This window comes from Pygocentrus nattereri, chromosome 1 (assembly GCF_015220715.1).
Source record: "Pygocentrus nattereri isolate fPygNat1 chromosome 1, fPygNat1.pri, whole genome shotgun sequence".
NCBI lineage: Eukaryota > Metazoa > Chordata > Actinopteri > Characiformes > Serrasalmidae > Pygocentrus > Pygocentrus nattereri.
This window is the reverse complement of record NC_051211.1, coordinates 15,263,134-15,290,275: the sequence shown is the minus strand read 5'-3', so window position 1 is coordinate 15,290,275 and position 27,142 is coordinate 15,263,134. Positions and strand designations below refer to the sequence as shown.

General features: G+C 40.2%; 1 protein-coding gene across 5 annotated transcripts in view; it reads left to right on the top strand.

Annotated features, from left to right (window-relative positions):
- The first annotated feature begins 875 nt into the window (after positions 1–875).
- LOC108433502 (RNA binding protein fox-1 homolog 3-like) overlaps positions 876–27,142 on the top strand; it is a 387,157-nt gene continuing 360,890 nt past the window's right edge. For 2 of the 5 annotated variants that reach the window (XM_017708120.2, XM_037539781.1), the window contains exon 1: positions 887–1,211. The gene's annotated coding sequence lies outside the window, so the exon portion shown is untranslated. Of the gene's footprint in view, positions 1,212–27,142 lie in introns of all 5 variants that reach the window. The other 3 variants (XM_037539797.1, XM_037539783.1, XM_037539782.1) reach the window with 3 other exon arrangements.

Sequence of the window (27,142 nt, the reverse complement as noted above, 5' to 3'; positions counted from 1 at the left end):
AGAGTGAAGCGAAATGAGAAAGACAAGAAAAGATAAGAGAGATACACAAAGAGAGAAAAAATGAGAGACAGAAACAGTGAGAGGATGAAAGAAGAGTGAAGAGGAAAGAGAGCGAAAGAAAGAGAGAAGACAAGGAGAGAGAGGGAGAGAGCAGAAGGGAAAACAGAGATAGAAGAGGAAAGAGACACGGAAGAGGAAAGAAATAGAGAGAATGAGAAAAAGAGACATAAAGAGACGAGGAGAAAGGGAGAGAAAAGAAAAGGAGGTAGAGAAGAAGAGATTGAAAAAAGTGAGAAAGAGATGACACAAAGATAGAAGAATAAAGACAGAGAGAGACAGAGAGAAAGAGAAGTTAGAGAGTATTCCCATAGCATTCAGGCAATTATGGGAGCTGGCACAGTCTTATTCCTCTCTCTCTCTCTCCCTCTCTCTCTCTCTCTCTCTCTCTCTCTCTCTCTCAGGGTTTGCCTGTGTTGAGCGAGGTGGAGTGGGGTGATTTCTCAGGAAACACCCTCAATCACATACACACACATGTGTTTACACCCTCTATCATATCTAATATCTACACAACATATACATTATATATCTGATGAGTCCAGAACAAAGGAGATGGTGTGTGTGTGTGTGTGTGTGTGTGTGTGTGTGTGTGTGTGTGTGTGTGTGTGTGTGTGTGTGTGTGTGTGTGCGTGTGTGTGTGTGTGTGCGCGTGCGTGTGTGTGTGTGTGTGTGTGTGTGTGTGTGCGTGTGTGTGTGTGTGAAGCAGGTAGGCGGTCCTCGTCTTCGCGCTGTCAGATGAGATCGTGCAGCAGCGCGCTGTGTGTGTGTGGCGGCTACACTCGCAAGCGTGTGTCTCGCTCTTTATATCCTCATCTCAGCCCACCTCTTCACGCCCCCTTCTCTCTCTCCCTCTCTCCCTCTCTCTCTCTCTGTCTCTCTCTCGTTCCATCACGCTCTATCATTTTTTCTCTCTCTGTCGCTCTTCCTCCTGTTCTCCAGGATTTTCTCTTCCTCCTCTTCTCCTTTATCTTTTTCTCCGTATTTGGAGCATTTGCGTTGGCTCTGCTCCCCCTCCCTTTTCTCTCTCTCTCTCTCTCCCTCTCTCTTTCTTTCTCCCTCTCTCTCTCTCTCTCCCGCGTTCTTTGCCGGTTTCTCAGTTCTCCCTGACTGCTGCAGATTTGTTTCACTCTCAAGAATCTCCACCACTGCTCTGAGTGAGTATTTTCTACTTTCATCTGGCTTTTGGCTCTTTGCCTCTTACTCTCCTTCTTTCACTTTGTGTCTCTTTCCTCACTCTCTCTTTCTTTCTGCCTCTGTTTTTCCTCTGTCATCCACTCTTTCTCTCTCTCCTACTCATTCTGCCTCCTGATTGTTTTCTGTGCTGGCTATTGAGCATACAGCAGAAAGACGGACGGATGAGAGAGTGAGAGAGAGAAAGAGATGCAGCGCAAGTGGGAGAGAGATGAATATGATGGAAGGAGTGAGAGAAGCATGAAAGAGTAGGAGAGAGAGTGTGTTCTTTTGTGAGGAAATTCACTGTTGATATCAGATGGAACACTGATGCTTACATAAAGATAGAGAAAGAGGGAGAGACAGAAAGAGGGCGAGGGAGTGAAAGAGTAAGAGAGAATAGACACAGACAGAGAAAGTGAGAGAGAGGGAGAGAGAGAGTTTGAACTAATAATGTGTCTCAGGGTTCGGCAGCTTTATGTGTTCTCATGCTCTCGCATGAAAACACACATTTTCTGTAGTGGAGTCGGTGTTTGTCTAAATGTTTTTAAACATTTTTCCAGCTCTATATCGTTTTTCTCAACCCACGAACAACAAGATAATAGGGGTTTTGCTTTTCAGTGTTTTCAATAACTCAGTGCTACTGAAACGAAAATGGAATTTTAGTGCTGCGTTGCATTTTTCTCTGCTATCATCGCTGTAATATGAGGCACACAACCTTGCGATCTTGTCTATAGTAATAATGCATGACTATGTAAACTGTGGGGGCTGTGCTGGTGCTGAACCACACATATACACACACACACTGAAGCTCATGCAGCAGGTTTTAAGTGTTAAACACTTGTATCAAGTTTACTGTAAGCTGAAGAGTGCAGGCTGGATAAGCTGTAGATATACACAGTAAGTTGTGCATGCAGGTGTTTGGTGTTCAGGTCTGTTTGTGTGTGTGTGTGTGTGTGTGTATGAACAGGTGCTTTTGTGTGTGGGTGTGGGTGGTTGTCATCATGTGACATTTTTCTGTTGATTTTCTAAGTGAAAAGAAGTTCTCATTCTCTTTAATGTAAAATATTGGGGCTATACAACATCTATAAAATGAGTTGTTGTATAAAATGACTTTTGCCCTCACATTTTATGTTTTATGTTTTTCCTCACGATAATTTTAATTCAGCAATTAAACAGTTATCGTGCATTAAAATGTGCAGAATGTGTTCTCTGTAGAGGATGTGTTAACTTATTTTCACTTAGAAAATTAATAAAACATGGAATTTGCCCAAACTTTTGAGTGTATATAGTACTGTGCTAATATGTTAGTAATATGTTATTTAAAACCATGTATCTTGATAATAGGTGTGATTGTGCTCCAAAGCTACAAAGAATGTCTTGTTTTCAGACTAGTTGATGTATTCTGAGTTACTTTGAAGAAGAAAGTTTAGTTCCAGATTTCAGATTTCTGTTCAAATCCACCATCTGACCTCATTTAATGAAGCACTGATTAGTGCTAAACCAGGTGGTGGATGATAACTGCACTTACAGCCCAGCTTTTAAGGCTAATTTTATCAGGTGTCTAAAACTTCTTATCTATCTATCTATCTATCTATCTATCTATCTATCTATCTATCTATCTATCTATCTATCTCTCTCTCTCTCTCTCTCTATATATATATATATATATATATATATATATATATATATATATATATATATATATATATATATATATATCACCTGTGCAAAAGTCTAGTCATGAAATTTACTCACTACTAAATATTCCACAGTCAACTATCATTTTTATTATAACAGTGGAAGCGATTGGGAACGACATCAACTCAGCCACAAATTGATAGGCCATGTAAAATGACAGACCAGGGTCAGCAGATGCTGAGGCACATGGTGCGCAGAGATCGCCAAATGTCTGCAGAGTCATTCACTACAGACTTCCGAACTTCATGTGGCCTTCAGATTAGCTGAAGAACAGCGTAGAGAGCTTCATGGAATGAGTTTCCAAGGCCGAGCACCTGCATCCAAGCCTTATATTACCAAGCACAACGCAAAGTTGTGTAAAGTGGTGTAAAACGTCACCACTGGACTCTAGAACAGTGGAGATGTGTTCTCTGGAGTGACGAATCACGCTTCTCTGTCTGGCAATCCGATAAACAAGTCTGGGTTTGGCGGTTGCCAGGAGAACGGTACTTGTCTGACTGCATTGTGCCAAGTGTAAAGTTTGGTGGAGGGGGGATTATGGTGTGGGGCTGTTTTTCATGGATGAGCGAGTTTGCTGTGACCTCAACCTGATAGAACACCTTTTGGATGAATTAGAGCAGAGACTGTGAGCCAGGCCTTCTTGTCCAACATCAGTGTCTGACCTCACAAACGTGCTTCTGGAGGAATGGTCAAAAATTCCCATAAACACACTCCTAAATGTTGTGGAAAGCCTTGCCAGAAAAGTTGAAGCTGTTATAGCTACAAAGGGTGCGCCAACATCATATTAAACCCTATGGATTAAGAATGGGATGTCACTCAAGTTAATTCGCCTGTGAAGGCAGACAAGCAAATACTTTTGGAAATATAGTATGTATATACAATACATATAGTATTTTCAGTCATCTTTTTATAAATGCATATGTGTATATTGATATTTAAGCTTTCATATCTTTACACTCACTGGTCACTGTATTAGATACACCTACCCTGTACCTACACTTGTTCTCCATATTGTAGTTCTACAATTATAGACTGTAGTGTGCGTTTCTGGTTCTCTACTAAATCTGTTGGTCCGCCTTCACTACAGTCATCAATAGACTGGACCTCCACGGGTCCACCGCAGAGCAGGTGGTCATTCTCAGCACTGCAGTGACACTGACATGGTGGTGGTATGTTAGTGTGTGTTGTGCTGGCATGAGTGGATCAGACACAGCAGTGTTACTGGAGTTTTTAAACACTGTATTAACTCACTGTCCACTCTATTAGACCTTATTAGTCTAGCTTGTAGATGTAATATTGGAGAAAATAGCTCATCTGTTCATGCACAGTTTGTGTTGGTCATCCTCAAGTCCTTCATCAGTGGTATGTTTCTGGACACAGGGCTCTGTTGCCTGGGTATTTTGGTTGGTGGACTATTCTCAGTCCAGCAATGACCCTGAGGTATTTAAAAATTACATGAACACTGCTGTGTCTCTGTGCAGGACACACTCACACCAACATGTCACCAAAAAAGCTGAGATGATCCACCATCCAAAAAATACTTGCTCAGAGATGGTCCTGTGGGGGTCCTGACCAGTAAGAATAAGGGGGGCTAGATGAACTATAGTCTGAACTCTAAATCATCTCTCTCAGCTCTGATTTTGCAAATAAACTCTTTAATTGTAGAACTACAAAGTGCACCAATATGTTAAGAGAAGCTGATAAAACGGAACAAAATTGGTGTAGATACAGGGCAGGTGTGCCTAATAAATCAATAAGTGCTTTCCAGTCATTTCACCATTACAGTGTAGGTGAAAAACTACTTTAAATTGTTCGCTAATATGAACAAAAAACTTCCCATCATGGCAATAAAGTTTTCAGAGTTTTTCGGTCCATATTAGAGTGGACAAGGCCTGAGCTCCACATGCCTTTACTGTTAGTCCTAATTACCCATTTATAAGTTAATTAATTAATTAGCTATGACTCTAGCAGAGGTGTAGGACCATTAAACTTCAGATCGATGACAGCTGGCTGTGGATTAGATCCTCATCCTCTGTAGCTCAGGTCCAGGTGTGGAGGAGGAGCTATGGGGAGTAGAGGCTTCTGGGAAAAGCCCTTCTATCAAAGTGAAGCTGAAAATGAGCACTGTCCCACCAATTAGAGCAGATTAGATATCTCCACAACACTGCAGACATCTAAAAAGATCACTGTTTGTTCAGCCCAGTAAGAGGGATGAATGAATGAGTATATATATATATATATATATATATATATAAAATAGTCTTACTGGCTAATGCCTTGGATAACTGGCACAGTGTTCATAATATTAGTTTGCTGTAATTAGCCTGATGATAGTTTGTGCGCCTGTTTCAGAAAAGGATAGCTAATGATAGCCACTATTAACACATGGGCATTTAGGAGTCTGTATATGTGTGTGTAAGTGCATGTGTCAGTCTGAAGACCGATATTAAACAGAAACATTGGTAAAAACACTGAAATATATCATATTTCCATATCTAGCACCAGTGCAGAATTGCTCGTTATCATTTTTGGAGCTTTTCTAGGCCAACATATACCAAAATATAGTACCCTGTTTATGATGAGGTACTGATCAATAAAATAAAGAAAAAATATAGTACACAGTTACAGTACCAGTCAATATACCATATTGCCAAAATATAGCATCCATTTATGTAGTATTAATCAATGCAGTATTACCTAAATATAGTATCCTCTCTGTTGACCCATATAATAAGGCTAAAATACCTTAGTATGTAATAAGACTGTGATTACAAGGGGTTAAAGCAAAAGGGGAACATAGCAAATACTAAGAAGTTATTGAATTTGTGTATTAGGTACACCCTGCTTATAAAAGGTTGGACCCCCTTTTGCCTTCAGAACTGCCTCAATTCTTTGTGGCATACTTTCAACAAGGTGTTGGAAACATTCCTCAGAGATTTTGGTCGGTTATTTGAGTTCCTGTTGCCTTTCTATCATCTCGAACCAGTTTGCCCATTCTCCTCTGACCTCTCACATCAACAAGGCCTTTTCGTCCACACAACTGACCGCTCACTGGATATTTTCTCTTTTTCGGACTATTCTCTGTAAACCCTAGAGATGGTTGTGCGTGAAAATCCCAGTAGATCAGCAGTTTCTGAAATACTCAGACCAGCCTGTCTGCCACCAACAACCATGGCATGTTCAAAGTCACTTGACTCACCTTTCTTCCTCATTCTGATGCTCGGTCTGCACTTCAGCAAGTTGTCTTGACCATCTCTACATGCCTAAATGCATTGAGTTGCGGCCATGTGATTGGCTGATTAGCTGTGTTAACAAGCAACTGAACATGTACCTAATAAAGTGGCCTGTGAGTGTATATATACATAATCATATAACAATTTGAGTGAAAAGTAAGTTTGTAATATTTACACAATAACTTCTTAGTATTTGCTATTTTCCCCTTTTGCTTTAACCCCTTGTCACAGACTTATTACATACTACGGTTTATTATTCACTAACTACAGGGACTTCAGTGCAAACTATTGAGCTATTCTTAGGTAATAGAAGTGTGTAATAAAACTTTGGGCCTGCTTTTGGGCTACTTTTGGGCCCTGACCATTTGAGGGGTTCATGGCAGCATGCACTCGAGCTGGCATGGACTACACAGGCTTGTGCAAAAGCCTCTGATCAGTAGTTCAAATCCACCTGAGACTGCTCTGAACACAAGCTCCAGAAGAGATAAGACTAGAAAAAATCTGACCTTTTTCTATAGGCCTGGCAATAGTAACATGACATTGTTGTAATGCTTCACAAACTCTGCCTTGTTAACTCAAGGCAGTATAATGAAACAACAAATGGTAGAACAGCAATTAAATGAGCACAAAAATACCACACTGACCAACTGAACTCTGGAATACAGTAACTTTTACCATTACCTGCGTTGTTATGCAGCTCAGCTTCCAGAGAGTTCTTTCACCTGTGGCAATATTGATAGGCCTCCTTTTGTCCTTCTCTTTCCTTCTTTCCTTTCTTTTTGTGTCCCTGTCATCTCACCCAGAGCAAGAACCATTAGCGGATGTGCTAACATGTTGGTGTGGGCGTTACTTATGGGCCGTTGTCACTGGCCCCGAATGCCGATAAGGATCACATTTAGCACGGCTGTGGACTGAGAGAGACAGTGATGTATGCTGCATATGTCCTGCTTCCACATGGTGATGCTGCAAAGGCCTGGGTGGCGAAATCAATTTGTGGGACGGCCGATGGAACGTGTGCCTATTAGCATCCTGATAGGATCTTGGATGTCCGTTCCTTTCCATTTTTATATATAGGGGTTGTAGTGAAAGGAAACATAGACATAGAAGAGGAAAAGCACACCGGCCACTTTATCTATTTTAGCTAAATAAAGTGTAATATCTAAAGCTGGAATGCTGGCAGACTGTGTACTCATGTTAATGTAGTCTTGCTGTCATGACTTCCATAATAATAAGAACTTTATTCAATTCACTTTCACTCTGGGTGAAATTTTAGTGAGGTCCATTTTGCAGAAAATTGACACAAACTACATTTATAATTTCCTGTTTTTTTCCCCATCCATAATTTCTACGTACTTTTTCCTTTCATTTGTTTATTTTTCATTCCACCATTTTCCCATAATCTGCTTTTACTGTTCCATTGCCTGATATGACTGCAGTTACAACTTTTTTTTAATAATAATTAAAGATTTATTTTTTGTCTTATAATTCCAAACGTTTGTGGACACCTGACCATCACAGCTATATGAGCTGGTTGAACATCCCATTTTCAAAACCATGGCCGTTAATATGAAGTTGCCTATAACAGCCTCCACTCCCCTGGAAAGGCTTTCCATAAGATTTAGGAGTGTCTATGTGGGAATTTGTGGCCGTTCAGTTAAAAGAGTATTTGTAAGGTCAGGCACTAATGATGGACCAGAAGGCCTGGGTCAAAATCGATGTTCCAATTCATCCCAAAGGTGTTCAGTGGGGTTGAAGTCAGGGTTCTGTTCCTCCACACCAAACTTGGCAAACCATGTCTTTATGGACCTTGTTTTGAGCACAGGAGCACAGTGGAACAGCAAAGAGCCCATAATGTCTATGCTGTAGTGTTAACATCACCCACTGGAACTCAGAAAATCTGTGCATTGTTTAGAATCTTAGTAATGAGTAAATGCGACTGTGAAAATTGGTACTTCCCAGTTTCCAACACCATTCAAATGCAGCATAAGCATTGAAGCTGTGGCCTTGTGACTTGGTATCTTGAGAGAACTAAGCTATTGTCTTGTCACGTAACTTGAAAGCTTGAATGTGAATGTTGCCCTTGACAAAAAGGCAAAAAATCTTCCTTAAGCTAAGGTATAGAGGCCTATACTCAGACTCTACCAGGCAGAATTGGGTTAGCTCATTTGACAGTTTGAGTATTGAATGCTTTATTTTTACAGCAACCTTCAAATTTCACTGTTTTTGGATGGCTGGACTGAGATGAAGAAGGAATTTCTGGGGAAATGAATACACATTGTGCTGATGAAAGGACTTCTGAGTTTCTCTCTGTACAGTCTGAAGCTCTGCTATACAGTCTAGACTGTTAGTGTCTGCTGGTTGAGGTATAGACACTCACTGTATGCCTGTGCAAATGAATGAGTTCATGGATTTATTGTACTGTTTGTTGCATTGAACTGTGTAATTCATTAACTAATACTTTTGTGCTGTTGTTCAGTCAGTAATCATTCATTACTTCATATGTTTCATTTATTCAGCCCTTAATTCACTTATCTGTTCACTTACCCATTCCCTTATCTATTGATAGAAAATGTATGGCTCGGTCAAATCTCATTAGTCCAGTTATCAGCTGCTTGTTTAAACATTTACTACTATTCTTCATTGTACAATTACTGTAAATATAAATTTAATACACTGGGGGGGGGGGGGGATAAAGCATAAAATATGGCCTGTGCATAAATTATGGCACATTTTATATTTTGTTTTTATATTTTTCCCCATTATCTTTGTAGTTGTTCATAAGGACTGAATAGAGTGAACGTTTGACATGTACTAAACTCACTTTTTACAGCTCATTAAGTAGTGCTTGGCACCAGTAGATATTTTTGAGATGTTAATACTAGAGAAATTTAAGCAGTACAGCTAAATGTAGGATTTTAGGATGAGAGAAGAGTAGACAACTCTCTCTCTATCTATATCTCTATCTCTATCTTTCTCTTTCTTTCTCTCTCTCTCTCTCTGAGGATATGTAATGTGGAACTGAGAGACTCACTTTAATTACAGCTCAGTTTTAGCTCATTTAAGCTTTAAGAGCAAAGGAGAGCAAGAGAGGACGAACACACACACACACACACACACACGCACACACACACACACACGCACATACAAAGGAGAAAGAGACAGAGAGAGTGAAATGTGGAGAGAGAGAGAGGGAGAGCGAGTGAGATAGAAAGAATGATATTCTGGTGTAGTAGAGAGTACTGTGCAAGTACAGTGCTGATACGTGCAAAGTGTGTCTGGAGGCTGTAGGCCTTTCCCCTGTTTTGGCCAGAATTGTTCACAGTGTTCCATGCCTCTTAAAGCTATATCATAGTAAGTTATTACACAAAATGTTTACCAATATGCTACCTGAGGCCTGCAACCTTGTTTATTTATTTATTTTTAATAGGTTTGAGATTATCTTTAAGCTTAAAATATATTTTTAAAATACATTCATGGTGGACAGGTGTATGCAAGGTACTGTAAGTCAAAATAGTCCCCAAAGACATTTTTTCCCAGATTTACTACAATATTACCAAGCCCTGGTTGCCATCATCACTATTTCTCATTAAGCTTTGCTGTTTATTTGGAAAGCTTTATTCTCATGTGTATCCAGAGTTTAAAGACACTTCCAGCTAATGCCTGGCCCATACTACAGAATTCACTAAAGACTTAGAGACCTCAAATATAATGACATGATTGATTCTAATGAATGATTCTACTGATTGTTTTCTCCTTACTTGTCCTTCAGTCCTCAAAGCCCCCACATTACAAGCATTGCCCAGAACAAAACACCACATACTTTCAACTTATGCACACAAACCAGAGTCCTGACCAGCAGTCCAGTCTCTCAGAACCTGAGGTCTCTCTCAAAGTAGATCTTCATGAACACAGCAGACAACAGTGATTGCTGTATTAGTTCTGTGTGCATTTTTCCAAAGTAGATATTTGCTTTTTGTAATTTTTAGAATAAATAAATAAATAAATGTATTTTTATCTTCAGCTCAGCTCTTATTAGTCTTTCACACATATCAACTCCACCAAAAGACATTAGCGCTCACCACACACTACAGGAAGCTGAGCTGTTAATACTGAATGGTTTTTACACTGGGACGTCATGACTGGACTGGAAGCAGATGGATAATATAAGAAAATTATAGATTAGGTTCAGCCTGAAATCTGAGACACATTTGAAGCTTTCGAGAGGAGCAAATTCACCTCAAACTCACCTGATTATTTTGCAGTGCCCATCTGCCAGAAACCAGAAAACAGGAGTTGATGCTAAGAGAACGAGAACTAGGAGAGAGGAGAGAGAAGCAGGGGGAGATATATAGAAAAGATAGGCCCTCCAGCCCTTCGGAGAAACATCATGTTTGATGTCTTTAAACTCTGCAAGCACTGTGATGGTAATTGCATAGTTAAGTTTTAGTAGGAAGGGTTAAGATTTTAAATCAGAAAATCTAATACAGTCAAGCCAGCTCTTCCACTGAAAAAAAAAACCATCACTCTAGGCCTTCTGGAAATGTCCTAAATGGCTGTAGGTATGAACAATATTCTAACCTAGGATTTAGTCAATTCTTAGAAATGGAAAACAGCGGCAGCAGCTCTGTCAGGACTCTACACTGGAAAAGTGGCTATAAAACTGCGGCATACAGGTTAATATGGATTATATATTAATGTCCATATAGGTTACCACATAGATGTGCTAACAGAAATACAGTAAGTGTCATTGTAATGATGTATTGATGCCTTTTTTTTGGACTTACACTAATGGTCAAACCTTACTCTCCGCTCCTATTGCTCTTGTGTTATTGTTTTGCTATCTGGTGTCGACCAGAGGAGAATGGGTTCCCCTTCAGAGTCTTGGTTCCTCTCAAGGTTTCTTTCATTTACTCTTATGGAGTTTTTCCTTACCAATGTCCCTATTGACGATGCTCATGGGGGCTCGGACCCGGATTTTTCTGTAAAGCTACTTTATGACAACGCCTGTTGTAAAAAGCACTTTACAAATAAACTTGACCGGGTTTGGATATTTTAGTCTCATGTTTTATCCCCGGCTTGATTAGTCACATTTCACCACAGATATATACATACACAGAGACACCAGCTGTACCATGACTGTTGTGAAACAACAAAGCCCTGCTATTAGTATAATGCATCCTTAAGATTACCTGACCAAGTAGAGGATGAATCCAAGACAGAAAACACAAGCACTAGAGTGCCGGATAGTTAAGCTAACATGTTAGTTAGCTATCTGGTCAAGTAAAACAGCAGCTTGAAGTGACAGAGCTAGCTAGCATGCCTATCTACAAATACAATCTACAAATGACTTCCTTGGTCTTGTCTATGTGAGTATCTCTAGCAGTTTGAAACAGTTTGAAAGTGACTTGTGATGCTCCTCAACCAGGGAAATACAAAATACTTTTCATATGCAGGGCTTTAAGACGAACACAGAGTTAATGTATTTCTCTCTCATGGCGTAGAACAAAGAAGGCTAGTCAGATTTCACTACACCTGTTTCTAAAAAAGGAAAACGTGTTGCTTCTATGGTGCCTCATGAGATTTAATATCTAGTGATGCCTCAGTACCAGCTGTGTGGGTAGGTAACGAAATGGAACCAAATGAAATGGAGTATTACAGCAGTACTGCAAACACAGAGTTGCTTCTGAACATCCCTGCTTTGGTGTGAACAATATGTTTAATTCACACACTAAAACTGAAGTTCCAGCTGTGGTCCTGCAGATCTAGCCATGTGTAATTCCAATAGGACTCAATCTAACCTACCTACTGCAGCTCGGCAAGCTCATCAGAATCAAATCAGTAACAGAAACCAGTGCTTTGGGTTTGAGTTGTAGGGTGGGATCTCCAGGAGTGGATTTGACTACACCTGCTTCAGACTGAGCTTCAAATATTTGGTCAGGATATCATTTCACAAATAATTGTTGGGTTCTGGTCATGTTTGGACTGCTTCGGTTTCCAGTAGTCTTTCTTCCACCTTCATTAAGATGTGCTACCTTACAGTTTATGTGTAAACATTACACGCAATACACAATAAATGCACATTCTAAATTTAACACGTTTAAGACAAGTGACAGCACTTGACAGGAAAGGTTTCATTGTTCACTCATGCTTGTCCATTGCACGCTTTCTGGGTCGTTGCCACCCGGCCTGGGGTCAGCTGTTTTATATGTATATAGAAGGAATAAACACATTCATGGATTGTGTGAATTTCGCCCCTGGGACTGGCAATGCAGTGTAGAGCTAAAACAGAATGCTTGCCCTGAGAGACCTTAGTCTTTATGGTGCAAATTCTTTTAAACAGCAGCAACACAGATGTGTACAATACAGCAGTAGAGAGGTGTAACAAGCATCCACTTTCTCAGGCTCCCTAGGGTATGTGTGTGTGTGGCCTGTGCACGTGTGCACCTGTTTTTTCAGAGTGTGTCTGTTTTTGTGTGGGTAAAGGTCAATGTGCTGCAGCTCTACAGCTGAGACTTTAAATGTCTCTTTAATAAAGCGACTATTCTGCAGGGTGCTGCTGTTAACCTGAAGACTTGGCCCATAATGAACACTACAGTGTGTGTGAGGGTCAATATGTATTTATCACTTTGTGGGCACCAAACTTCTTCTGGATGATGAAAACATGAACATTTTGTGATTGATCTTTTTATTGCTGAGGTTAAGGTTATCCTGCTGAAAAGATCAGGTGCTGGTGGCTGGTTTCCAAAGGTCTAAGCTGGTCTTAAATGGACTGGATGAAAACATTCCCTACACTGCTCAAACAGCTGGTTAAATTGGCAGACCAGCTTAGCTGGAATGATTTTGTTCCAGTTTGATGCTTTTGCTAGTCTACCAGTATGACAAACATGACCAAGCTTGACCAAGCGGCTCATGCTGATCAACCAGTTCGGACAAGTTTGTCATACTGGTAGAGTAGCAAACTCAGATGAAAACCTACTGTATACTGGTCTACCAGCTAAGCTGGTCTATCATCTTACCGAGTTGTTATTTTTGAGCAGGGTAGGTTAGCTGTAGGTTAGCTGGAAGGTTGTCATGGGTAAAGGTGCTGAGGTATCACATGCTTGTGCAGGTTTTCCACATTAAATAAATAAGTAAAAGAGTTTTATAAAGCCCTCTTTAAATCATGAGGAGATGTTATCACCATGCAGTGTTTACATAGCTGCATTCTGCTGTCTGTCTCATAAAAAGGCATTCAAATATGTTTTTTTCATGTGAAGATGCTTCTGTAACATGTGAAAGCACATATTTTTCCTGAATGTTAAAGACTTAGATGACCTGTTCGAGTTTCTATAGGCTAATTAGCTAGCTAGCGAGTAGTAGTACTTGATTGCAGTAAAGAAAACAATGTGTGGTACTATATAAAAACAACACGAACAACATGAATCTGCGCTTAGTGCTGTCAAAGGTATGCTTCTAGTTCATAGCTCTTTCCTTTCTGTGGTATACAAAGCTGAAGTTGCTGTCTTGTTTGCTAGTGTTCAATTGTTCTGTTCCACAATATGTTCATATCTTGTAAATGATGATTTCTGGATAGTAGGTCAAGTTTTTCTGTCAACTTTAAAGTCATTTCTCAAACAATACACATGCCTCTTTTGTGATTATAGTATGTTGATTAACATGTGCAACCCCAATTCCAGTGAAGTTAGGACATTGTGTAAAACATAAATAAAAACAGAATATGATGATTTGCAAATCCTTTTCAACCTATATTCAATTGAATACACGGATAAACTTTGTTGTTTTTTGCAAATATTCACTCATTTTGAATTTGATGCCTGCAACACATTCCAAAGAAGTTGGGACAGGGGCATGTTTACCACTGTGTTACATCACCTTTCCTTTTAACAACACCTTTTAACAATAAGCGTTTGGGAACTGAGGACACTAATTGTTGAAGCTTTGTTGGTGGAATTCTTTTCCATTCTTGCTTGATGTACAACTTCAGTTGCTCAACAGTCCGGGGTCTCTGTTGTCATATTTTGCGCTTCATAATGCGCCACACATTTTCAATGGGAGACAGGTCTGGACTGCAGGCAGGCCAGTCTAGTAGTCGCACTCTTTTACTACGAAGCCACGCTGTTGTAACGTGCAGAATGTGGCTTGGCATTGTCTTGCTGAAATAAGCAGGGACATCCCTGAAAAATACGTTGCTTGGATGGCAGCATATGTTGCTCCAAAACCTGTATGTACCTTTCAGCATTAATGGTGCCTTCACAGATTGCAAGAGTGCAAGTTACCCATGCCATGGGCATGAACACACCCCCATACCATCAGAGATGCTGGCTTCTGAACTTTGCGCTGATAACAATCCGGACAGCCCTTTTCCTCTTTGGCCCGGAGGACACAACGTCCATGATTTCCAAAAACAATTTGAAACATGGACTCGTCAGACCACAGGACACTTTTCCTCTTTGCGTCAGTCCATCTCAGATGAGCTCGGGCCCAGAGAAGCTGGCAGTGTTTCTGGGTGTTGTTGATATATGGCTTTCGCTTTGCATGGCAGAGTTTTAACTTCCACTTGTAGATGGAGCTTCATTGGAATTGGAGTTGTAAAATGAGTTTGAGATTTGTGATCCCCTTATGTTTCAAATCACAACATCAAATGTGCATACTGTGCAGTTGAGCAGCCTGTTCATAAACACACAGTTAAGTAAATGTTATATGTAGTATATTGTCATTTTATTGTTTATTGTCTACTGTAATAACTGTAGTGTTTTGACATGGCACTGTTTTTCCTGAGACTCCTGAGGGCTGTTCTGTCTATCTGAAATCTGATTCTGTGGTCTGAAGTTGTTTAAACATGTAAATTATACAACCGCCAGCTTTTTGTGCAGGCATGATACAATTGTATGTAAATGTTTGGTTGCAACTGGTCAAATTACATTTTACAGATTTTCTAAGTGAAAATAAGTGAACAGAGGCTGTATGTAAAACACACTTCTGCATATTTTAATACACAGTTACTGTCACCAGCCTATATATTTTCTGTGAATACCATGTATATCAGAGCCTATGAACACATTCATAGCACATTATAATGCATTCATAAGGCATCATAAACATGGCTACAGTCTCAGAAAAAAATGTATGAAACTGTCACTGGGGTAGAACCTCTTTTGCCCCAACGTTACATCTCAGGACCTTTAGACAAACATAATTGTTCTATAATGAAATTGTATTTTCTAAGTTGTACTGATTCCACTCACCCCATCTCATCTCCAGGCTTTTTATTTTCTTGTTCTGTTTTAAAAGATTAGCTTATGAAATGGTACAAATACGTACTTTTCACCTGGGAAAAACTTCTTATAACTTAAAGTAGTCAGTGCACAGCTGGCAACACCAGTCAGTACACCTCACAGTGAACAAGTCCAAAGTGTCAATATTTTGTGTGACCACCATTATTATCTAGCAATGCCTTAACCCTATTAGGCATGGAATTCACCAGAGCTACACAGGTTGCTATTTGCCTCTTCCACTCCTCCGTGATGACATCACAGAGCTGGTGGATGTTATACACCTTGTGCTCCTTCTCTTTCCACTTGGGGATGCCCCACAGGTGTTTAATTGGGTTTGGAGACATACTTGGCCAGTCCATCGCCTTTACCTTCAGTTTCCTCAGCAAGGCACTTGTCATCTTAGAGGTGTGTTTGGGGTCATTATCATTTTGGAAAACTGCCATGCGGAGCAGTTTCCAAAAGGAGGGGATCATGCTCTGCTTCAGAATGTCACAGTAGATGATGGAATTCATGTTTTCCTCAATGACCCGCGGCTCCCCAGTGCTGGCAGCACTCATGCAGCTCCAGACCATGATGCTATCACCATGCTTGACTGTAGGCAAGAGACAGTTGTCTTGGTACTCCTCATCAGGGCACTGCCACACATGCTGGACACCATCTAAGCCAAACAAGTTTATCTTTGTCTCGTCAGACCACAGGACATGGTTCCAGTAATCCATTTTCTTGGACTGCTTGTCTTCAGCAAACTGTTTGTGGGCTTTCTTGTGTGTCAGTTTAAGAAGACGCTTCCTTCCGTGATGACGGCCATGCAGACCTAGTTGGTGTATTGTGTGGCGTATGGTCTGAGCACTGACAGGCTGACCTCCCACTTCTTCAACCGCTGCAGCAATGCTGGCAGCACCCATGTGTCTACTTTTTGAAGTCAATGTCTGGATATAACACAGAACACATGGACTCACTTCATTAGTCAACCCAGGCGAGGCCTGTTCTGAATGGAACCTGTCCTGGATGACCAGAGTATGACCTTGGTCACCGTGCTATAGCTCAATTTCAGGGTATTAGCAATCTTCTTATAGCCCGGGCCATCTTTGTGGAGAGTAACAATTCTATTTCTCACATCCTCAGAGAGATCTTTGCCATGAGGTGCCATGCTGAATATACAGTGGCCAGTATGAGCGAATTGTACCCAAAACACCAAATTTAACAGCCCTGCTCCCCATTCACACCTGGAACTTTGTAACTCTAATGAGTCTCATGACACCAGGGAGGGACGACACAATTGGGCACAATTTGGACATGTTCACTGTGAGGTGTAGTCACTTGTGTTGCCAGCTATTTAGACGTTAATGGCTGTGTGTTATTTTCAGAGGACAGTAAAGCTATACTGCTATACAAGTTGTACACTGACCACTTTAAGTTATATCCAAGTTTCATTTCTATAGTGTTGTCCCATGAAAAGATAAAATATTTGTAACAAGACTTTCTGGCTGCTCAGAAATGTTTTAAGGAACATGATGAAGAGTTGTTTCCCTGGCCTCCAAATTCTCCCAATCTCATTCCAATTGAGCAAATGTGGTTGTGTAGAGTCCATGAGGTTGTGTAGAGTCCATGCATCGGTGAGTTGGAGCTCTTTTGGTTTCATACAAAGAACCTGCAGCCTATTAGGCATAATATTTTGGCTCATTGGTATAGATATATACCAAACTCACCCAAAATTCTAATTATTGCGTGAAGTATATATTTGTATAATATTTTGGCCATATCAATCACTACTACTGAGCAATTCAGTACTGAGCACATCCTAAATTGATGTCATACTTAGTTTACCTACATCACAAACAATCCCGGAAGTAGATGTGTATTCTGTAAGTGTGTGTGTGTGTATGTGTGTGTATCCTGGCAGCCATGCTAAATGCTGCAAGCTAAAGCTGGGGCTCGCCACAATCTATTACTCTGGTGCGCGTTTGGGGAGAGAAAAGAAGGAGGGATGAATTGAGCTGGGGGCGAGGGCACCTTTCACAGCCAACCTACTGCATGCTAATACCCACACTCACATACACACATATAGACTCTACAGAGAGAGAGAGAGAGAGAGAGAGAGAGAGAGAGAGAGAGTGAGAGTGTGTGTGTGTGTGTGATGGATCAAGACTGATAGACTGATAGAAAGAGGGGAGAATAGAAGGATAAAATGAAAGACAAGGATGATGAGAAGGAGGTAGGAACAGAAGAAAGGTATGAGAAAAGAGAGAAAACAAAAAAGGCAGAATGAAAACCACTTGTTAGAAGAGTGAGAAAGAGAGGTAGAAAGAAGATATGGAGAGGGAGATGGGGTTTAAGGAAAATATAAGAAAGACAAAGAAAAGAGGGAGAGAATGGGACACATGTAGAGACTAGAGACAAGCAAGAAAGATAGAGGTACAGGAAAGTATCAATAAGAATAAGAATGAAAGCTAAGAATGAGACAGAAAAATGCAAAGGGAAGGGGGGGTGAAGAGAGAGACAGAAAGAGAGAAACAAAAAAGAAAATGAAAAGATGAGAAAAAAGAGAAGCAAGGAGAAAATAAGAGAAAGAAGAGAAAACAGCTTAAGGAAAGAAAGAGAGTGAAATACAAGTAAAAAAATGAAAACATTGAAAAGGTGTATTGAAAGAGAAAGGATAGAGATAAGAGGTATAGAGAGAAACAGCAGGGAGAAAGACAAAAAGAAAAGGAGAAAAGAGAACAATATGGAGTAAGAGAGGAAGAGAGGGCTATATAGAGAGAAAAAAGATGTAAGACAAATTAGTAGAAAGTGAGAGGTATAGTGAGACAGAAAGGAAAAGGGACGATGGGAGAAAGTGAGAGAGAAAAAAGAGGTGTGGGATGAGAGAGAGAGAGAGGTACAGAAAAAAAGTGTAAGGAGTGACAGAGAAATAAGCAGAGAGAGAATGAGGGAAAAGGAGGCAAGATGTCAGAGAAAGAAGGAACTAGAGAGAAAGGAGGGAGAGAACAAAGACAGACACAGAGACTGACAACAAGACAGAGAGACATGAGGTGTGGGAGGACACTGAGAGGAAGAGGAGAGGGATGTAGGGAGAGAGAGAGAAGAGATAGTGACAGAAGAAGAGATAGAAATAAAAATAGAGGTATGTTAAGAGTGATAAAGGGAGGTGGAAAGAAAGAAAAAGTACAGGAAGAAAGAGTGGGGTGAACAGGGACAGTGAAAAGATGCTCAGAGAAGAAATAAAGGGGGAGAAAACAAGAGAAAAATGATGTCCAAGGAAAAAGTAAGAGAAAGAAGGAAACAGAGAGTGAGAGAAAAATAAATAAATAAACAAATATATGTAGAAACTAAAGTCTTTTGAGAAAGAGAGGTGGAGAGAGAGATGGGTTATAGGGAGAAAGAAGAGATGGATATAGGGAGAGAATAGAAGAGAGTGAGAGAGGAAGAATGAAAAAATGTATGTATGGGGAAAGTTGAGAGAGAGAGAAAGAAAACAAAAGGTGTAGGGAGAGAGAGTGAGAGAGTGAGGTGTTTAGAGAGAGACAGAAAGACAGAAAAAGATATAAGGGAAGAGTAAGAGAGAAAAAGGGAAAGCAAGGAGGGAGAGAAAAAACAACAGACTGTGGATAAGGGGGAAATAGTGGCAGAGAGAGAGAGAGAGAGAGAGAGAGAATTATAGACAGATTGGGAGAGAAATACAGGAAGAGAGAAAAAATGACATGTAAGAGAAAGAAGGGAAAGCAGAGGGGAGAGAGAGAGATTAAGAGAGAGAGAGAGAGAGAGAGAGAGAGAGAGAGAAGGAGGAGGAGGAATTGAAATGCTGCATGATTCTGAGACGCCGCTGAGCTTCTACAGAGAGAAACAGTGATGACAAGAAACTCCCTACTTTAACATGAGTCACCACTGAGGGAGAGAGGGAGAGAGGGAGAGAGAGAGAGGGGGGCTGGAGAGAAGGATGAAAAGAGGGAGGATGAGTGAAGGTGTGGAGGAAAAAGAGAGACAGAGGGAGAGAGAGAGAGTCTTCCTGGGGAGAGCAGACGAGTGTTAGATACATCTCCGCTGCTCTGCAATTACTCAGATTTATCAATGTCACACTCTCTCTCTCTCTCTCTCTCTCTGTCTCTCTCTCTCTCTCTCTCTCTCTGTCTCTCTCTGTCTCTCTCTCTCTCTCTCTCTCTCTCTCTCTCGGCAGGACTAGACCTCTTTATTCTCTCATTATAGTTCAACAATAACAGCTCCAAAGGGTGTGTGCGTGTGTGTGTGTAAGGGGGATCAGGGTTCACACTCACTTCTCTGAGTGTACACACACACATACACACTCTCACATGCTGCATATAAATCACACCGACCCTCCTACAGCATTAAAATGCAGCCTGAATCTGGATGCTGCACTTCTAAGATGCTGAGATTCTGTTTTAAATCTGAATGTAACTTTCTATGCTACTATGCAGTACTGTGCAAAAGTCAGACCACCCTTCATTAATTTAGTTTTCAGTCAAAACCAGCAATTAAGTACAATGTATTAATTTTTGTCATCACAAAACCAATACATTTAAAATGGACTGTCATTGTAGCCTAGACCCTATTTACATCTGGTCACTTCATGATCCCGTTTACACCTGGTCAAACCATGCATATAAAGAATCAGTATTATAGCTGGACAAGGCCAAGCCACATAAAAATGCAAGTGTAAATCATTATATAGCATATCACTGCTGTTGGAACAATACCTTGTATCTCCAAAATGAGAACTTTACAGGAGAAGGAAAAAACCTACTTTCCTATCAATGCAAACTAATAGAGCTGCACAATTTTCCAGTTATTTTTGGTATTTTTTTTCCTTTAAAATTGCATAGTTTAGATATGAAAAATGAAGAAAACACCAGCACAGTTTAAAACCCAAACATACAAGCATCCTAACAGAAAGTATACTGTGATGGCAGACATGGACACTGGTTATTTATATCTTACCTTTGACTTTTGACTTTTCACAGATCTCTGCAGACGAACAATGCAGCAGCTTTTTTCTTGAACTCAGGCTGATGATTTATGTTTGTGTTGAGGGGTGGGGGGGTGGGGTATGTGTGTGGATTTAGAAATGGTCATCCTGTACTTAAAAAGTCTTCAGGGGTAATGGCAGATAGTTGCTAAGTAGTGATTGGAGCACAAATTGGACTCTGGGTGTGCGCTCATGAAATCCATAAGATATGGTAAGAAGTAACTTTTTGCAGCATTATAGTTCAGTTTTAGCCAATTTTATTGGCTAAACATCTTCTTTAACAAAGTAACAAGGGGCCCACTGTTTGACTAACAATTTTTATACTGAATAGAACATACAAGCACATTCACCTTTTTTAGAAACCATTTAAGCTGCTTTGATCCATGTAAGTGTCACTGCTTTGCTGAATAGTCCACCACCTAAATAACATCTGGTCAACAGTGGTCCTGTGGTCAGAAGCTGACCAATGATGAATGGCTTAGAAAGGGATTGATCAATTGTGCTTCAGCAGATGAGCTGCAGTCTGTAATTTTACACCTAATATACATGGTAGATGTTTCAGATGAAATAAACTCAATGGCTGCCCATGCTTCATGCTTTTGTTTGTATTTTTAGGATCTTCTTGAAATATCCATCTTGTCCTCTTTCTTGGCCAGTGAGATTAAATTATCCTCTAATATGTTCCGGTACATGGCTCCACTCATGTTTCCTTTGATGGCATGTAATTCCCCAGTACTGCTGGCAGAGAGGCAGCCTTATATCATGATGCTCCCACCATCATACTTCACTGTAGGTTTGGTGTTCTTGGAATCATAAATGCAACCCTACTTTCTTCAAGCATGACAAGCTGAATTATTGCCAAAGAGTTCTATTTTATTGAATCTATCCAAAGTTAATTGTTTCAAACAATGCATCTATTTGGTTTTTTTTAACACAGAACAGAAATTATTACAGTGACAGTTCATTGCCTGTTGCTCCTGCTACTTTCAGGCATCCTGCAACCCTTCTCAAGTGACTTCTGGCTTCTCTCTTACCTTCCTTATCATTAGTCTGAGAAAAATCTTCCAGAGACAATTAGCGGAGTATGCTTGAGCTTCCCAATTCCTTGTTATGGAACAAATGGTACAGATATGTGTTTAAGGATTGTAGCTGACTTTTTCTTTGTCAATTTTGTTTTTTATCTATATTTTGTTTGTTCTTTTGAATGCATGCTTTAACTTATTTGTTCATTTATATGAGTATAAAGTCAAAACACATTGTGTTTGTCAATTTGAAGCAGATATATGCACTGAAAGCATACTCAATAACAAAAACAATGGTCTGAAGGCAATGGTAGTGGGTGAAAGACCAGTTGGAGTTGTTCCTAAGGTATTATTTTCACCAGTATGCCACCAATAAACCAAATAACAACGTACAATGAGTGTAAAACATGCTAACAGTAGCCCTTCATCAGAGATCTCTCAGCAGACCCTCATCCCACTGTGTAGTTACACTTGAGAGTAGGAATAACAGTATCTATTTATTTGCATATTAGCATAGCATGAAATACATTTGTTGTATTTACATGAGAGCAGGTTTTGAGAAAAAGTCATTTAGGTGCATCTGTAGTGATAGCTGCTTTTGTGCCTCAGTGTTAAAGGACTGAAACAAGCACAGGCAGGTTGTCCTGCACCAGGCTGTGTGAGTTCAGAGTTTAGAGGTGGCTGAAGGAGAGAGGTGGCAGATATACAGTGAGACAGATGAAATCAACGCTGGTGATGATTTCTGGGTTTACGTTATGGAAAGCAATATTCCAGATGGTGGAATCTTTCTCTGTGCCCACACACACACACACGCACACACACACACACATACGCACACGGCAGAAGTGTTGGTGGTGGCAGAGCAGCAAGCCATATGTGTGGGTTACAGACACAGAGAAAGATGCTGGCAGCCTGAGATATACACACACACACACACACACACACAATGTTATTCTAATTCCTTCTGAAATGGCCATTATGTTCCATAACACACACGCTCATTCTAAATTAATCCATCTGTGTGTGTGTGTGTGTGTGTGCGTGTGTGTGCGTGTGTGTGTGTGTGTGTGTGTGAGTGTGTTCTTGATCGCAGTGTATAGCTGCCCGGATGGTTTGATAGATTTGGAAATGTTCACCACCCCTCCCATCTGTCTCTCACTCTCTCTCTCTCACTCTCTCTCTCTCTCTCTCTCTCTCTCTCTCTCTCTCTCTCTCTCTCTCTCTCTCTCTCTCTCTCTCTCCTCTCCTTTATCATTTCTTTCCTTTTCTATTTCGCTCATTCCCTCCTTCACATTCTCACTCTCTCTTACTCTCTCCCCTCCCTTCCCTTCTCTCTCTCCCATTTTTATATCCTTCACAAACATGCAGTATAGAACAGAAATATCACATGAAATACTTACACCCATTAGCCATTAGCCAGTGTATCAGAAACACCCGCCATATAGGAGGTGCACTTTTATGTCTGCAGTTACTGCCTGTAGCCCATCTGTTGCTGCACATTTTATCCATCCCTGTCTACCCCATCCATCAGTCAATGACCACCACAGGACCACCACTGACCAGATATTATTCTCAGCACAGCAGTGATCTCACCCTGTAGTGTGTGTGGAGATGATATAACTGTATCAGGCACAGCGGTGTTGCGGGGGTTTTTAAACACTATGTACAATAACTGTCCACTCTAGATGACACATCTGATTTTTAACTTCACCTTGCTGGTGTACGCTTAGAGACTGTAGCCCATCTTTTGACGTTAGCCATTTTCTAGCTCTTCAGTCTTGAGTGCTGCTGTTGGCTGGATATTTTTGGTGGAGGTGCATTTTCAACCTAGCAGTAACACTGATCTCTGTAAAAACTCTGCACAAATCCTATTCAACATAATTACTTCTGGAGGCCAAAGTTTAAAATGCTATGCTAACAAGCAGCACTGTGCTGTTTGATGCTAATCAAAAGTAGTCAGGTTTCAGAGAGGCAGGTCAGACTTATAGTATTCTTTACTTTTGGTTAAAAAAGTGAGGATAAAATGACCAGGCACTACTATGTAATCACTAGAATATAAACAAGAATGGTGCATTAAAAAAATTGCTATTGTTACTATTGCTAATGCTGCTTTTGCTCCTTTTAGAATGATCACTTTGTAAAGATTTTGCTGAAGTGCATTAGCCAGTTAGGCAGCTCATCTGAACCACATAGCCCACCTACGTTTAACTGGACAAAAAAAGTGCACTGATTTTACTTGATTCAAACATTCCCCATTTCTCATTATCTTGAATCAGCTAAATATTGGATGCGTTTATATGCACTTAGTAATTAAATAACTGTAGAAAACCAGATTTTGTCAGTAATCTGATCAGTGAGTTTATATGCACTTGAGTAATCAGATAATGGGAAAATCTGGGTCTACATGAGTCAGGCAGTTGCCTCATGAGCCCTGATGCAAGATGCTGAAACATTTGTTCGGTTTGTGTCTGACTTTTTGTATTCTATTAATAAATATTATTGCTAGACTTTGTCTCATTTTTCAGCAGTATCTGGACTATACATTTTCCATTTCATCTGGATTCAAATTCATACATCGGGTCCACATGAGTGACACATACTACAAGTTTTTTTTCTTTCAGTTTCACTTTTGGCAAGAATTGAGTTCATTCAGGGGCGGCACAGTGGTCACCTCACAGCATGATGGGGGTTTGATTCCCTGTTCAGGCAACCAAAGTCCTTTCTGCCTGGAGTTTGCATGTTTTCCCAGTCTGTGTGGGTTTCCTCACAAAGAACTGAAGTCAGTCAAATTGGAGATACTACAGGTGTGAATCTGTATGTCTGTGTGTTTGCCCTACAATGGACTGGTGGCCTGTCCAGGGTGTTTCCTGCCTTCCGCCCAATGACCACTGGGAGAGGCTTTAGTACCCCGGTGACCCAGGAGGATAAGTGGCTTAGAGGTCAATCATTGATATGTTATTCATGTAGAGCCAATGAACATATTTGAAGCAGGTAGTCAACTTTTTTTATTTTTCCACTTTCCACACAGCGTTTTCAAACTTTCCTCTAATTTGTCTCCTGCTTCCTCTAGATAGCACTTTTGCTTAAGGTGTGAAAATGTATGTTTACTTTTGCATGATGCATCTGAACAGCACTAACAAATAAGAACAAATGCTAACTGAGTTGATGACTGGCACTCGCATGTGATGTATGCCTTTCACTGACTCAAATCTGAATGGATCCTTTTGATAGCTGAATTGTTCTTTTTTGTGACTTATGTTTTAAACATAGTGTTGAACTGAGATCTTACTTCTCTTTATAAGGCTGGGATTTTAATGGTTTAAATGTTAAATGCCATGTGACCATTTTTAAGATTAGCCCTTGTCTTCTTTAACACTGATGATATTGGTAATGATTACTGACTGGTGTGGGTATAACTAGTGTACGTTCATTACAGCATTGCTACCAAGAGAGCCTGGCCATTGCTGACCTGACACATCCTCCACAGAGGACACGCTTATGCACATTTTAAAGCTGTTTACTGTTTGATTACTAAATCGGATAAATTGGAAAAGAAAGATGATATTAAATGTGGTCTGGGCACCAACTGCTGTTAATGTATTTCTAACTTGCCAGTTATAATCAGATCCATCAGTTGAGCAGAGTTAAACTGGTCAGTTATGTTAGGTAGGGAGGCTGGGCTTTCAGTTTGAAAAGCACATGTTCAAATCTTCCAAACTTTAACAGTAAAGTGTTGCACAGAGGTGGACCATTTCACAACTTTGCTAGTTTAGAGGCTTCATTTTGACAGTCAGAAAAGAATTAGAGGATATTTTGATATCATTTTAATGCCAGAACTGACAAACAAGCAACACTAAGACAGCCAAGAATACGAACTGACTTAATTAAGCCATTAAGACACAAACAGAAAGGGCTATCATTTCTAAATCCCATTTTTATGAAATCAGCACTGAGAACGTGTAATACCTCAATAAACTGAACAACATTATTCCCACATTGCACCCATAGAGAGAACAGGGCTGCCCTCAATTTAACCACTGAGCTCTACTAAATGCTGTGGCACTTAAACTCCTGGATATTCAGTTTAGTTGGAGATTGTGTGTTTGGTGTATTTGGTTTGATAGTGTAAGATCCCCAGGATCACCATTAAAATCTACAGACATCAGTGGGGAAGTATGAGATAGCCAGCCGTTCTCTAACCTGTGAGGATATTAAGGGTTGTGTAGTGTATCCAAGGCTTAAGGTTCTATTCTGTAGACACGCTTTAGGCACTGTAGAGCACTACACAGAGGATTCAGAGTGGAGAATCAGCGCAGAGGGTGACCAAGTTCAGCCCTCTGCTTTTAGCTCTGTCCAGAGAAATTGGCTGCATACTGCAGTGTGTTTTTATGTACTGCAGTGTGTGTGATTGTGCTGGAGAGTTTGTTTCCTGTGGAGGGTACAGGAGAGGACTGTTTTATGCAGGGAAAGGATTAACAGCATGGGAGGAGAAAGAAAAGAGAGAGAGAGCCAGAGAGACAGAGACTGCAGGGAGAAGAATGTTATACTGACACCTTTAGTGCACTTCCTTCTCCACTGTATAAATGGGCTTTCCTCACAAATAGTAGAGTTTATTGTAGAATGTAAGCATTAAAATTCCAAAATATACTACTCTTGCTCAGGTTTTCAATGTGATGGTTGGTGTAGTGTAGTGGTTAACACCTCTGCCTTCTACAGTGTAGACTGGGGTTCAGTCCCCCGGCAGGGCAAGCACCCTACACTATACCAATAAGAGTCTTTAGGCAGGACTCCTAACACCACCTTGGCCTACCTGTGTAAAATGATCAAATTGGAAGCCGCTCTGGATAAGAGCATCTGCCAAAGGCTGAAAATGTAATCGAATGTAAGACTTGGGAATATGTATTCAGAATACTGTTACCTTTTGCATTTTCAGGAGAATATTTTTAAAACACTTACCCACTGCATGAAAAAAAACATCATACAGTCTTCAAATAATCTTCAAAGAAACACCATCATTTCTTGGTTACTAACTATGGTACGTAGTAAAACATGCATGTTAGATGGATTCTAAAATTAAAATTAAAAGCCTTTTTATAAACACTGACATTCCTACTAAAGCCTGAGTATACTGATAAATCAAGGTGATTAGCCAGTTATCAATCTCAGTGTTACTGAGCTCTGCTAAAGCCTGAGTATACTGATAAATCAAGGTGATTAGCCAGTTATCAATCTCAGTGTTACTGAGCTCTTTAGAGGGATGATCAAATGAATCATCTCCTCAGTAGGACAGTCTTTTCGGTATTAAGCCTTTTTTAAAGTATTTTTTCCAACATTTTTCACTCTCCAGTTTATACAGTTTATATATGGAAAATAAACTGCAAATTCAGCCTGTTCTGAATTCATCCTCTTTGTGATGTGCCTAAATCCAATACCCTCACTTATTCCTGCGCACCATGATGCTTTGAATAACTTATAGATAGAACTTCCAGCTAACTTCATATATATATATATAGTTTTTCTGTTTATATTTTCCATCCCTCACTGCTCAGTTTTCCATGTAATTACTGAATACTAAGCCTCAAAATGTAATAAGTCTGCATGTCTAAGTGTTTCATAAATGTATGCATGATAAACAGATTTAAATGCTTTCACAACACTTTCAATGCCATTAAAGTTTACTTAAGTTTAGTTGAGAGAGAGGGG